Source organism: Triticum urartu, chromosome 6A (assembly GCF_056163025.1).
Source record: "Triticum urartu cultivar PI428250 chromosome 6A, HENAU_Tu73, whole genome shotgun sequence".
Taxonomy (NCBI): domain Eukaryota; kingdom Viridiplantae; phylum Streptophyta; class Magnoliopsida; order Poales; family Poaceae; genus Triticum; species Triticum urartu.
This window is the reverse complement of record NC_141878.1, coordinates 195,054,772-195,070,698: the sequence shown is the minus strand read 5'-3', so window position 1 is coordinate 195,070,698 and position 15,927 is coordinate 195,054,772.

Below are 15,927 nucleotides of genomic sequence, written 5' to 3'. Positions count from 1 at the left end.
ATGTATAGAAGAAAAAGGTCGAAGGAAAATCTGAAGGTCACTCTAAACACAAGCATGATCCCAGTATTGCTGCATCAAAGCGAAAGAGTGCACCGAAGAAGAAAATAGTTGCACCAGCCGATGAATTTGCTATGAGTGATTCTTCTGATGATGATAATCCTCCGCTCACAAAGGATGAAGTTGCTACTACTCTCAGCGAGCAAGTGAATATCACTACTTCAACGGTGTTGCCTGATCTTCGGGTTCCTATAGTTCCAAAAGCACCACCGAAGAAGTCGTTTTAAGGAAAACTCCACCTACCACTATCACTATCAAATAACATGTGGATACAACTCCTCACCCAGATGTTGTCAATTTGAAGGATTTGGTAGTTGACACTCCTGTAAGTACTGCAAAGCCAGGCATACAAATTCCCAAGCCAGACTTGAAGAAAATCAAGGCCCCTACTGCCAAGCATAATGCTCCTCAAGCTACTGCTCCGAAGGAGAATGCTGCTAAGTTTTCTCCTACCTTAACTCAGCCATTGACATCTAAACCTCCTTCCGAGCAAGTTCCTGTGCAAGTTGCTCCTACTGCCAAGTCTGATGCTCCTCACTACTATGATCATAAGTTTATCATGGAACTACTTGATAAGTTTGTGGACAATCCATACGATGGTGAATTGCCTCTCTGCCTATCCCTCCCGAAGTTATTTCCCAGGCCACTACTGTTGTTCAAGAAATGAGAGATGTTGCAGTTGAAATCAACACTCTTACTACAGAGATAAATGACATGGATGGTCAAATGAAAACTGCTTCTTCCAAATTTGTCATTAGAGCACTCGAAGACTCCTACAAGGACATCAATCATGCAATGACTCTTCTCTGAAACAGAAGGTTGAGTTTCACTGATTTGGATGAAATTGTTCGCAAGATCTATGATGACCCTCAAGCAGAGGTTACTGGCTACAATGATCTGGTCAAAGGCCATATTGATCCAACTGCTCAACAAATGAAGAAGCGTAAAGAAAATTTCTAAGAAAAATGTACCTTCTGCTTTGACAGAGAAGTCACCTGATCGCCCTAAAGATTAGTCTCGGAAAGAAAAATCTCCCGAGCCATCTATTCCTTCGAAACCACCAGTCAGAGAGTCGGATGCTCATCCTTCGCTAAGGCCAACTAAATCAGTGCATGTGGCCTCCCTACTCACGCTGATATTCCTTCCCAGCAGAATGTTTCTGAGGAAGGTGAAATCCCTCGCTTTGAGCCGCAAGCTTCTCCGGCTCATGAAGCACAATAGAAGATACCAGTGGATCAACCTCAATAATAGGCTCTAGTGCTTGATTCAGCCTCAGTGCCTAAAGGAAAGGAACCTGCTCAGTTGCCTGCTGCCTCTGCAGCTCCCTCTGTTGTGCCACCAGCTTCATCTCTGCTTCAGTTATCCATCGACACAACGACGAGATTGCCAAATATTGGTCCCTTCAACAAAAATCGGTTTCTGCTCGACGGACTAACTTCGTTGTTTATGGTGATGAATTTATCACCTGAAGAAGAGCTCAAATATCCATTCCCTCGTGAAGAACTACCTTTGCTCTCGAAAGGAGCTGGCGCCAAAGGTCCTCTTTTCAATCGGAATGCGCACCCCCAATTCTTTCAAGATAGTCCGTATAATGGACCACGCACTTCGGAATCGCCTCGCTTCTGGACAAAGGAACAAGCCACATATTACTCTTGGGTTCTCTATGAGAGCAGAAAGATATTTCCTCATGAATATCCAAACATCCCTGCTATGCGAGCTATTAGCTGTTTCACTTAGTTGCTGCAAGATCTGGATGATCTCTGCCTCACCAAAGTTCTCAAATTCGAGCATCCTTGGAACAGAGAGATTATTCTTCACTTCTATGCTACTTTGTATATCTCTGGTGATGAATCCGACAGCTCAGAATGGATTATGGAGTGGATGGCCGAAGGGAAACACATCAAAGGCACTTCCACAGATTTTATCTCACACTTCCATTCCCCTCGCTTTGAGCATGGTAATACTGAAATCCGGGTGCACAACATTGATGTTATATCAGATGAAACCTTTCGGTGCACCATGGATCAAGACAAGATTCGTGACTACACTAGTCCTCCCCATCCTGAGCATTTAACATTTAAGAATCAGACACTATTTCATCTGCTCTCTTACACTATTTGCCCTCTGGCCAGGATGAATTCAGATAAGTCCATCTCAGATGTTCTTCGGAATGCAATCTATGCAATCTCTAAGCGATATATCTTAGATGTTGAGGACATGTTTATGCGTATTTTGAAGGATTCTATTCAATATCCCTTCTGTGTCAAAGTGTTCACACCATGGGTCCAGAAAATTATTGATCATGCCATGTGCACAGTGTATCTGGTGAAATAAAGTCATAAATGCTTCATACCTCCTATTCGCGATACCTTGCAAGTCCTCAAAGATATTTCTTCAGGCAAATCGCCCGTTTCAAGCCCTCATGATTATCATAAGAAGTTCGACGGGCCACGACTGCCTTCGTGCGATCCCAAGATTACGCCTCAACCTCCAACGTAACTCGAAGTTTGCGCACACAACAACTGTTGTTGAAGCATATTGCAGAAGACCAATGTGAAAAAGAACACCTCACCTCCGAGCTAAATGCTATCAACAATCGAACCAGAATCATGCATCTAATTGCTGATGAAAACAAGAAGAGGATCTAGAAATTGCTTCGCAAGTTCTTTACCAAGAAACAACTCCTAAATGTCAATCTCAAAGAACTCTATGATTATATTGAAAAAGGCTTCACTATTGAAGATTTTCAAGAATGGAGTACCCCTCCTCTTCCTGATCATGAGCCAACAACTGATCTTCTACACCTCAAGCTTTGCAAATTACTTGATGAATCTGAAGCCACCTCACCGACTGAGAAACCTACCGAAGGAAATGTGCTATCCGGTGTTCCTCCTGTGGCTGACCCCAACATGCCCTCACCCTCTCAGCCTCAAGTTGCTATCCCTGAAGGAAAATCTGATGCCGCTGAAGCCGAAGCCAATCCAGCCAGTTCCGAAGATGAACTCACGTCGGACAGTTCTTTCTCGAGATGCCTCCGAGTGAACCAAGTTATGCGCTTTTGCACTCATGTTATTTGATACGTCTCCGACGTATCTATAATTTTTGATTGCTCCATGCTTTATTATCTACTATTTGGGGCAATATTGGGCTTTATTATCCACTTTTATATTATTTTTGGGACTAACCTATTAACCGGAGGCCCAGCCCAGATTTGTTGTTTTATGCCTATTTCAGTGTTTCGAAGAAAAGGAATATCAGACGGAGTCGAAACGGAACGAAATCAACTGGAGAAGTTATTTTTGGAAGGAAACACACCTGATGAGCTTGGACCCCACGTCAGGGGAGACACGAGGTGCTCACGAGGGTGGGGGGTGGGGGGCGCCCCCTGTCTCGTGGGACCCCCATGGCTCCTCCGACGTCCTCCCTGCACCCATATATACCCACGTGACCTAAAACTTCCAGAACGCAAGATAGATCGGGAGTTCCGCCGCCAGAAGCCTCCGTAGCCACCGAAAACCAATATAGACCCGTTCCGGCACCCTGCCGGAGGGGGCAATCCTTATCCGGTGGCCATCTTCATCATCCCGGTGCTCTCCATGACGAGGAGGGAGTAGTTCTCCCTCGGGGCTGAGGGTATGTACCAGTAGCTATGTGTTTGATCTCTCTGTCTCGTGTCCTTGAGATGATACGATCTTGATGTATCGCGAGCTTTGCTATTATATTTGGATCCTATGATGTTTCTTCCCCCCTCTACTCTCTTGTAATGAATTGAGTTTCCCCTTTGAAGTAATCTTATCGGATTGAGTCTTTAAAGATTTGAGAACACTTGATGTATGTCTTGCCATGGATATCTGTGGTGACAATGGGATACCACGTGCCACTTGATCTATGTTAAGGTGATCAACTTGCGGGTTTTGTGACATTGGGAACCTATGCATAGGGGTTGGCACACGTTTTCGTCGTGATTCTCCGGTAGAACTTTGGGGCACTCTTCGAGGTCCTTTGTGTTGGTTGAATAGATGAATCTGAGATTGTGTGATGCATATCATATAATCATACCCACAGATACTTGAGGTGACATTGGAGTATCTAGGTGACATTAGGGTTTTGGTTGATTTGTGTCTTAAGGTGCTATTCTAGTACGAACTCTAGGGCTGTTTGTGACACTTATAGGAATAGCCCAACGGATTGATTGGAAAGAATAACTTTGAGGTGGTTTCGTACCCTACCATAATCTCTTCGTTTGTTCTCCGCTATTAGTGACTTTGGAATGACTCTTTGTTGCGTGTTGAGGGATAGTTATGTGATCCAATTATGTTAGTATTGTTGAGGGAACTTACACTAGCGAAAGTATGAACCCTAGGCCTTGTTTCAACACATTGCAATACCGTTTACGCTCACTTTTATCACTTTATACCTTGCTGTTTTTATTATTCCAGATTAAAAATACTATTATCTACTATCTATATTGCACTTGTATCACCATCTCTTCGCCGAACTAGTGCACCTATACAATTTACCATTGTATTGGGTGTGTTGGGGACACAAGAGACTCTTTGTTATTTGGTTGCAGGGTTGCTTGAGAGAGACCATCTTCATACTACGCCTCCTACGGATTGATAAACCTTAGGTCATCCACTTGAGGGAAATTTGCTACTGTCCTACAAACCTCTGCACTTGGAGGCCCAACAACGTCTACAAGAAGAAGGTTGTGTAGTAGACATCAAGCTCTTTTTGGCGTCGTTGCCGGGGAGGTTAGCGCTTGAAGGTATATCTTTAGATCTTGCAATCGAGTCTTTTATTTTCTTGTTTTATCACTAGTTTAGTTTATAAAAGAAAAATATAAAAAATGGAATTGAGTTTGTCTCATACACTTCACCTTTTTAATATCTTTCGTGGGTATGATGGAAAGGATAATTGTGCTCAAGTGCTAGAAGAAGAAATCTATAAAATGTTTGGCACTAAATATTTGAATGATGAGCATGATTTCAATGTTGTTAGTATGAATTCTTTGAATATCCATGATGCTAATGATATGCAAAGCCACAAGCTTGGGGAAGCTTTGTTTGATGAAGATGATATTTTTTGTCCCCCAAGTTTTGATGAGCAAATTTATTATGATGAAAGCATACCTCCTATCTATGATGATTATTGTGATGACACGTATGCTTTAAAGAATAATGATAACAATGAAACTTGTCATCTTGATTTCAATTTTCAATCCCATGATAGTTACTTTGTTGAGTTTGCTCCCGCTACTATTCAAGAGAAGAATTTTGCTTATGTGGAGAGTAGTAAATTTTCTATGCTTGTAGATCATGAAAAGAATGCTTTATGTGAGAGTTATATTGTTGAATTCATTCATGATGCTACTGAAAATTATTATGAGGGAGGAATATATGCTTGTAGGAATTGCAATAATATCAAGTTTCCTATCTATGTGCTTAAAATTTTGAAGTTATGCTTGTCTTACCTTCCTATGCAAGTTGATTCTTGTCCCCATAAGTTGTTTGCTCACAAAATCCCTATGCATAGGAAGTATGTTAGACTTAAATGTGCTAGTCATATTCTTCATGATGCTCTCTTTATGTTTCAATTCTTATCCTTTATGTGAGCATCATTGAAATCATCATGCCTTGCTAGGGGCATTAAACGATAGCGCTTGTTGGGAGGCAACCCAACTTTATTTTTGTTCCTTGCTTTTTGTTCCTGTTTAGTAATAAATAATTCATCTAGCCTCTGTTTAGATGTGGTTCTATGCTTTTAATTAGTGTTTGTGCCAAGTAGAACCTTTGGGAAGACTTGGGGAAAGTCTTGTTGATCATGCTGTAAAAAACAGAAACTTTAGCGCTCACGAGAATTGCTGCCATTTTTATTTGTAGAGTTGTTGGGGAACGTAGTAATTTCAAAAAAATTCCTACGCACACGCAAGATCATGGTGATGCATAGCTACGAGAGGGGAGAGTGTGATCTATGTACCCTTGTAGATCGACAACGGAAGCGTTAGCAGAACGCGGTTGATGTAGTCGTACGTCTTCACGGCCCGACCGATCAAGCACCGAAACTACGACACCTCCGAGTTCTAGCACACGTTCAGCTCGATGACGATCCCCGGACTCCGATCCAGCAAAGTGTCGGGGAAGAGTTCCGTCAGCACGACGGCGTGGTCACGATCTTGATGTACTACCGTCGCAGGGCTTCGCCTAAGCACCGCTACAATATTATCGAGGACTATGGTGGAAGGGAGCACCGCACACGGCTAAGAATATGATCACGTGGATCAACTTGTGTTTTAGGGGTGCCCCCTGCCCCCGTATATAAAGGATCAAGGGGGGGTGCGTCCGGCCAGGAGGAGGGCGCGCCAGGAGGAGTCCTACTCCCACCGGGAGTAGGATTCCCCCCCTTTCCTAATTGGAATAGGATTCGGGAGGGGGAAAGAGGAGAGAGAGAAGGAAGGGGGGGCGCCGCCCCCCTCTCCTTGTCCTATTCGGACTAGGGGGGAGGGGCGCGCGGCCCAGCCCTGGCCACCTCTCCTCTCTTCCACTAAAGCCCACTAAGGCCCATATACCTCCCGGGGGGTTCCGGTAACCTCCCAGTACTCCGGTAAAATCCCGATTTCACCCGGAACACTTCTGATATCCAAATATAGGCTTCCAATATATCAATCTTTATGTCTCGACTATTTCGAGACTCCTCGTCATGTCCGTGATCACATCCGGGACTCCGAACAAACTTTGGTACATCAAAATGCATAAACTCATAATATAACTGTCATCGAAACCTTAAGCATGCGGACCCTACGGGTTCGAGAACAGTGTAGACATGACCGAGACACGTCTCCGGTCAATAACCAATAGCGGAACCTGGATGCTCATATTGGCTCCTACATATTCTACGAAGATCTTTTATCGGTCAGACCGCATAACAACGTATGTTGTTCCCTTTGTCATCGGTATGTTACTTGCCCGAGATTCGATCGTCGGTATCTCAATACCTAGTTCAATCTCGTTACTGGCAAGTCTCTTTACTCGTTCCGTAATACATCATCTCACAACTAACTCATTAGTTGCAATGCTTGCAAGGCTTATGTGATGTGCATTACCGAGAGGGCCCAGAGATACCTCTCCGACAATCGGAGTGACAAATCCTAATCTCGAAATACGCCAACCCAACATGTACCTTTGGAGACACCTGTAGAGCTCCTTTATAATCACCCAGTTACGTTGTGACGTTTGGTAGCACAAAAAGTGTTCCTCCAGCAAACGGGAGTTGCATAATCTCATAGTCATAGGAACATGTATAAGTCATGAAGAAAGCAATAGCAACATACTAAACGATCGGGTGCTAAGCTAATGGAATGGGTCATGTCAATCACATCATTCTCCTAATGATGTGATACCGTTAATCAAATAACAACTCTTTTGTTTATGGTTAGAAAACATAACCATCTTCGATTAACGAGCTAGTCAAGTAGAGGCATACTAGTGACACTCTGTTTGTCTATGTATTCACACATGTATTATGTTTCCGGTTAATACAATTCTAGCATGAATAATAAACATTTATCATGATATAAGGAAATAAATAATAACTTTATTATTGCCTCTAGGGCATATTTCCTTCAGTCTCCCACTTGCACTAGAGTCAATAATCTAGTTCACATCGCCATGTGATTCAACACTAAGAGTTCACATCACCATGTGATTAACACTCATAGTTCACATCGTCATGTGACCTATACCCAAAGGGTTTACTAGAGTCAATAGTCTAGTTCACATCATTTATGTGATTAACACCCAAAGAGTACTAAGGTGTGATCATGTTTTGCTTGTGAGATAATTTTAGTCAACGGATCTGTCACATACAGATCCGTAAGTATTTTGCGAATTCTATGTCTACAATGCTCTGCACGGAGCTACTCTAGCTAATTGCTCCCACTTTCAATATGTATCTAGATCGAGACTTAGAGTCATCCAGATCTGTGTCAAAACTTGCATCGACGTAACTTTTTACGACGAACCTTTTGTCACCTCCATAATCGAGAAATATTTCCTTATTCCACTAAGGATAATTTTGACCAATGTCCAGTGATCTACTCTTAGATCACTATTGTACTCCCTTGCTTAACACAGTGTAGGGTATACAATAGATCTGGTACACATCATGGCATACTTTATAGAACCTATGGCTGAGGCATAGGGAATGACTTTCATTCTCTTTCTATCTTCTGCAGTGGTCGGGCTTTGAGTCTTACTCAATTTCATACCTTGTAACACAGCCAAGAACTCTTTCTTTGACTGTTCCATTTTTGAACTACTTCAAAATATTGTCAAGGTATGTACTCATTGAAAAAACTTATCAAGCGTCTTGATCTATCTCTATAGATTTTGATGCTTAATATGTAAGCAGCTTCACCGAGGTCTTTCTTTGAAAAACTTCTTTAAAAACACTCCTTTATGCTTTGCAGAATAATTCTACATTATTTCCGATCAACAATATGTCATTCACATATACTTATCAGAAATGCTGTAGTGCCCCCACTCACTTTCTTGTAAATACAGGCTTCACCGCAAGTCTGTATAAAACTATATGCTTTGATCATACTATCAAAGCGTTTATTCCTACTCCGAGAGGCTTGCACCAGTCCATAAATGGATCGCTGGAGCTTGCACACTTTGTTAGCTCCTTTTGGATCGACAAAACCTTCCGGCTGCATCATATACAACTCTTCTTCCAGAAATCCATTCAGGAATGCAGTTTTGACATCCATTTGCTGGATTTCATAAAATGCGGCAATTGCTAACATGATTCGGACAGACTTAAGCATAGATACGAGTGAGAAACTCTCATCATAGTCAACACCTTGAACTTGTCGAAAACCTTTTTGCGACAATTCTAGCTTTGTAGATAGTAACACTACTATCAGCGTCCGTCTTCCTCTTGAAGATCCATTTAATCTCAATGGCTCGCCGATCATTGGGCAAGTCAATCAAAGTCCATACTTTGTTCTCATACATGGATCTCATCTCAGATTTCATGGCCTCAAGCCATTTCGCGGAATCTAGGCTCATCATCACTTCCTCATAGTTCGCAAGTTCGTCATGGTCTAGTAACATGACTTCCAAAACAGGATTACCGTACCACTTTGGTGCGGATCTCACTCTGGTTTACCTACGAGATTCGGTATGAACTTAATCTGAAGTTACATGATCATCATCATTAGTCTTCCTCACTAATTGGTGTAGTAGTCACAGGAACAGATTTCTTGTGATGAACTACTTTTCAATAAGGGAGAAGGTACAATTACCTTATCAAGTTCTACTTTCCTCCCACTCACTTCTTTCAAGAGAAACTCCTTCTCTAGAAAGGATCCATTCTTAGCAACGAATGTCTTGCCTTCGGATTTGTGATAGAAGGTGTACCCAATAGTCTCCTTTGGGTATCCTATGAAGACATATTTCTCTGATTTGGGTTTGAGCTTATCAGGATGAAACTTTTTCATATAAGCATCACAATCCCAAACTTTAAGAAATGACAACTTTGGTTTCTTGCCAAACCACAGTTCATATTGTGTCGTCTCAACGGACTTAGATGGTGCCCTTTTAAACGTGAATGCAGCTGTCTTTAATGCATAACCAACGATAGTGGTAGATCGGTAAGAGACATCATAGATCGCACCATATCTAATAAAGTACGGTTATGATGTTCGGACACACCATTATGCTGTGGTGTTCCAGGTGGCGTGAGTAGTGAAACTATTTCACATTGTTTTAACTGAAGGCCAGACTCGTAACTCAAATATTTTACCTCTGCGATCATATCGTAGAAACTTTTATTTTCTTGTTACGATGATTCTCCACTTCACTCTGAAATTCTTTGAACTTTTCAAATATTTCAGACTTGTGTTTCATTAAGTAGATATACCCATATCTGCTCAAATCATCTGTGAAGGTCAGAAAATAATGATACCCGCCACGAGCCTTAACACTCATCGGATCTCATACATCAGTATGTATTATTTCCAATAAGTCAGTTGCTCGCTCCATAGTTCCGGAGAACGGCGTTTTAGTCATCTTGCCCATGAGGCATGGTTCGCAAGCATCAACTGATTCATAATCAAGTGATTCCAAAAACCCATTAGCATGGAGTTTCTTCATGCGCTTTACACCAATATGACCTAAACGGCAGTACCACAAATAAGTTGCACTATCATTATTAACTTTGCATCTTTTGGTTTCAATATTATGATTATGTGTATCACTACGATCGAGAACCAACGAACTATTTTCATTGGGTGTGTAACCATATAAGGTTTTATTCATGTAAACAGAACAACAATTTATTCTCTTACTTAAATGAATAACCGTATTACAATAAACATGATCAAATCATATTCATGCTCAACGCAAACACCAAATAACACTTATTCAGGTTCAACACTAATCCCGAAAGTATAGGGAGTGTGCGATGATGATCATATCAATCTTGGAACCACTTCCAACACACATCGTCACTTCACCCTTAACTAGTCTCTGTTTATTCTGCAACTCCCGTTTTGAGTTACTAATCTTAGCAACTGAACTAGTATCAAATACTGAGGGGTTGCTATAAACACTAGTAAATTACACATCAATAACATGTATATCAAATATACTTATGTTCACTTTGCCATCCTTCTTATCTGCCAATCACTTGGGGTAGTTCCGCTTCCAGTGACCAGTCCCTTTGGAGTAGAAACACTTAGTCTCAGGCTTAGGACCAGACTTGGGCTTCTTCACTTGAGCAGCAACTTGCTTGCTGTTCTTCTTGAAGTTCCCCTTCTTCCCTCTGCCCTTTTCTTGAAACTAGTGGTCTTGTCTACCATCAACACTTGATGTTTTTCTCGATTTCTACCTTCGTCAATTTCCGCATTACGAAGAGCTTGGGAATCGTTTCCGTTATCCCTTGCATATCATAGTTCATCACGAAGTTCTACTAACTTGGTGATGGTGACTAGAGAATTCTGTCAATCACTATCTTATCTGGAAGATTAACTCCCACTTGATTCAAGCGATTGTAGTACTTAGACAATCTGAGCACATGCTCACTAGTTGAGCGATTCTCCTCCATCTTTTAGCTATAGAACTTGTTGGAGACTTCATATCTCTCAACTCGGGTATTTGCTTGAAATATTAACTTCAACTCCTGGAACATCTCATATGCTCCATGACATTCAAAAAGTCTTTGAAGTCCCGATTCTAAGCCATTAAGCATGGTGCACTAAACTATCAAGTAGTCATCATATTGAGCTATCCAAACGTTCATAACGTCTGCATCTGCTCCTGCAATAGGTCCGTCACCTAGCGGTGCATCAAGGACATAATTCTTCTGTGCAGCAATGAGGATAAACCTCAGATCACGGATCCAATCCGCATCATTGCTACTAACATCTTTCAACACAATTTTCTCTAGGAACATATCAAAATAAACACAGGGAAGCAACAACGCGAGCTATTGATCTACAACATAATTTGCAAAATACTACCAGGCCTAAGTTCATGATAAATTTAAGATCAATTAATCATATTACTTAAGAACTCCCACTTAGATAGACATCCCTCTAATCCTCTAAGTGATTACGTGATCCAAATCAACTAAACCATGTCCGATCATCACGTGAGATGGAGCAGTTTCATTGGTGAACATCGCTATGTTGATCATATCTGCTATATGATTCACGCTCGACCTTTCGGTCTTCGTGTTCCGAGGCCATATCTGTATATGCTTGGCTCGTCAAGTATAACCTGAGTATTCTGCGTGTGCAACTGTTTTGCACTCGTTGTATTTGAACGTAGAGCCTATCACACCCGATCATCACGTGGTGTCTCAGCACGAAGAACTTTCGCAATGGTGCATACTCAGGGAGAACACTTCTTGATAATTAGTGAGAGATCATATTATAATGCTACCGTCAATCAAAGCAAGATAAGATGCATAAAAGATAAACATCACATGCAATCAATATAAGTGATATGATATGGCCACCATCATCTTGTGCTTGTCATCTCCATCTTCGAAGCACCGTCATGATCACCATCGTCACCGGCGCGACACCTTGATCTCCATCGTAGCATCGTTGTCGTCTGGCCAATCTTATGCTTCCACGACTATCGCTATCGCTTAGTGATAAAGTAAAGCATTACAGCGCGATTGCATTGCATACAATAAAGCGACAACCATATGGCTCCTGCCAGTTGCCGATAACTCGGTTACAAAACTTGATCATCTCATACAATAAAATTTAGCATCATGTCTTGACCATATCACATCACAACATGCCCTGCAAAAACAAGTTAGACGTCCTCTACTTTGTTGTTGCAAGTTTTACGTGGCTGCTACGGGCTTAAGCAAGAACCAATCTTACCTACGCATCAAAACCACAATGATAGTTTGTCAAGTTGGTGTTGTTTTAACCTTCGCAAGGACCGGGCGTAGCCACACTTGGTTCAACTAAAGTTGGAGAAACTGTCACCCGCTAGCCACCTTTGTGCAAAGCACGTCGGGAGAACCGGTCTCGCGTAAGCGTACGCGTAATGTAGGTCCAGGCCGCTTCGTCCAACAATACCGCCGAACCAAAGTATGACATGCTGGTAAGCAGTATGACTTATATTGCCCACAACTCACTTGTGTTCTACTCGTGCATATAACATCAACACATAAAACCTAGGCTCGGATGCCACTGCTGGAGAACGTGGTAATTTCAAAAAAAATCCTACGCACACGCAAGATCATGGTGATGCATAGCAACGAGAGGGGAGAGTGTGATCTACGTACCCTTGTAGATCAACAGTGGAAGCGTTAGCACAACGCGGTTGATGTAGTCGTACGTCTTCACGGCCCGACCGATCAAGCACCGAAACTACGGCACCTACAAGTTCTAGCACACGTTCAGCTCGATGACGATCCCCGGACTCCGATCTAGCAAAGTGTCGGGGAAGAGTTCCGTCAGCATGACGGCGTGGTGACGATCTTGATGTACTACCGTCGCAGGGCTTCGCCTAAGCACCGCTACAATATTATTGAGGACTATGGTGGAAGGGGGCACCGCACACGGCTAAGAATATGATCACATGGATCAACTTGTGTTTTAGGGGTGCCCCCTGCCCCCGTATATAAAGGATCAAGGGGGGGTGCGGCCGGCCAGGAGGAGGGCGCGCCAGGAGGAGTCCTACTCCCACCGGGAGTAGGATCCCCCCCTTCCTAGTTGGAATAGGATTCGGGAGGGGGAAAGAGGAGAGAGAGAAGGAAGGGGGGGGCGCCGCCCCCCTCTCCTTGTCCTATTCGGACTAGGGGGAGGGGCGCGCGGCCCAGCCCTGGCCACCTCTCCTCTCTTCCACTAAAGCCCACTAAGGCCCATATACCTCCCGGGGGGTTCCGGTAACCTCCCGGTACTCCAGTAAAATCCCGATTTCACCCGGAACACTTCCGATATCCAAATATAGGCTTCCAATATATCAATCTTTATGTCTCGACTATTTCGAGACTCCTCGTCATGTCCATGATCACATCCGGGACTCCGAACAAACTTCGGTACATCAAAATGCATAAACTCATAATATAACTGTCATCGAAACCTTAAGCGTGCGGACCCTACGGGTTCGAGAACAATGTAGAGATGACCGAGACACGTCTCCGGTCAATAACCAATAGCGGAACCTGGATGCTCATATTGGCTCCTACATATTCTACGAAGATCTTTTATCGGTCAGACCGCATAACAACGTTGTTCCCTTTGTCATCGGTATGTTACTTGCCCGAGATTCGATCGTCGGTATCTCAATACCTAGTTCAATCTCGTTACCGGCAAGTCTCTTTACTTGTTCCGTAATACATCATCTCACAACTAACTCATTAGTTGCAATGCTTGCAAGGCTTATGTGATGTGCATTACCGAGAGGGCCCAGAGATACCTCTCCGACAATCGGAGTGACAAATCCTAATCTCGAAATACGCCAACCCAACATGTACCTTTGGAGACACCTGTAGAGCTCCTTTATAATCACCTAGTTACGTTGTGACGTTTGGTAGCACACAAAGTGTTCCTCCGGCAAACGGGAGTTGCATAATCTCATAGTCATAGGAACATGTATAAGTCATGAAGAAAGCAATAGCAACATACTAAACGATCGGGTGCTAAGCTAATGGAATGGGTCATGTCAATCAGATCATTCTCCTAATGATGTGATCTCGTTAATCAAATAACAACTCTTTTGTTTATGGTTAGGAAACATAACCATCTTCGATTAGCGAGCTAGTCAAGTAGAGGCATACTAGTGACACTCTGTTTGTCTATGTATTCACACATGTATTATGTTTCCGGTTAATACAATTCTAGCATGAATAATAAACATTTATCATGGTATAAGGAAATAAATAATAACTTTATTATTGCCTCTAGGGCATATTTCCTTCAAGAGTGCTATTTAGTTAATTCTTTTTTCATATGATTAATAGATAAATTACTCAGGTCCAGCAATTTATTTGAGAATTTTATGAGTTCCATAAGTATACATTTGATTCAGATTACTACAGACTGTTCTGTTTTTGATAGATTCTGTTTTTCATGTGTTGTTTACTTATTTTGATGAATCTATGGCTAGTAAAAGAGTTTATAAACCATAGAGAAGTTGGAATACAGTAGGTTTAACACTAATATAAATAAAGAATGAGTTCATTACAGTACCTTGAAGTGGTGATTTATTTTCTTATACTAACGGAGCTCACGAGTTTTCTGTTAAAGTTTTGTGTTGTGAAGTTTTCAAGTTTTGGGTAAGGATTCGATGGACTATGGAATAAGGAGTGGCAAGAGCCTAAGCTTGGGGATTCCCAAGGCACCCCAAGGTAATATTCAAGGATAACCAAAAGCCTAAGCTTGGGGATGCCCCGGAAGGCATCCCCTCTTTTCGTCTTCGTTCATCGGTAACTTTACTTAGAGCTATATTTTCATTCTCCACATGATATGTGTTTTGCTTGGAGCATCAATTTATTTTGTTAGTATTTTCTTGCTGTTATTTATAATAATTCTTTGCATATTTTATTTCAATAAAAGTGGCATTAATAGTCTTTACTATGCCTATGTTACAAGTATACATGTTGCTGTTTGAAAACAGAAAGTTTACTGCTGTTGCAATAATTCCCTAGAAAAGTAAGAATGTGATAAAATGTTGAAACCTTTTTCATATTAAGCTCTGATAAATTTACTACAGTGGGAATTTTATTTCATAATTTTTGGAGCTAGGGAAATATGGATGTTGCTGCATTCTTTACAGACTATCCTGTTTAGGCAGATTGCCGTTATGTTTGCATTGTTTGCATATGGTTGCTTCTTTAATGATTCTATTTGAGGATAGGACTATTAAATATGCAGAGTCATTTAGTATGCAATGTTGAATAATAATTTTAGTGATTTGCTACAGTAGAGTATGATAAGGTTTTGGCAATGATTTATACTAACTTATCTCACGAGTTCTTGTTGAGTTTTGTGTGGATGAAGCTTTTGAGATTTAGGGAGACCGTGATATGAGAGGAATTAAGGAGACACAAAAGCTCAAGCTTGGGGATGCCCAAGGCACCCCAAGATAATATTTCAAGAAGTCTCAAGCATCTAAGCTTGGGGATGCCCCGGTTGGCATCCCACCTTTCTTCTTCGACAATTATCGGTTAGTATCGGTTGATCCTAAGTTTTTGCTTCTTCGCATGATGTTTGCTATTCTTAGATGTCATTTTATTTTGCTTTGCTTGCTGTTTGAATAGAGTACCAAGATCTGAAATTATTAAATGTTAGAGAGTCTTCACATAGTTGCATAATTATTCGACTACTCATTGATCTTC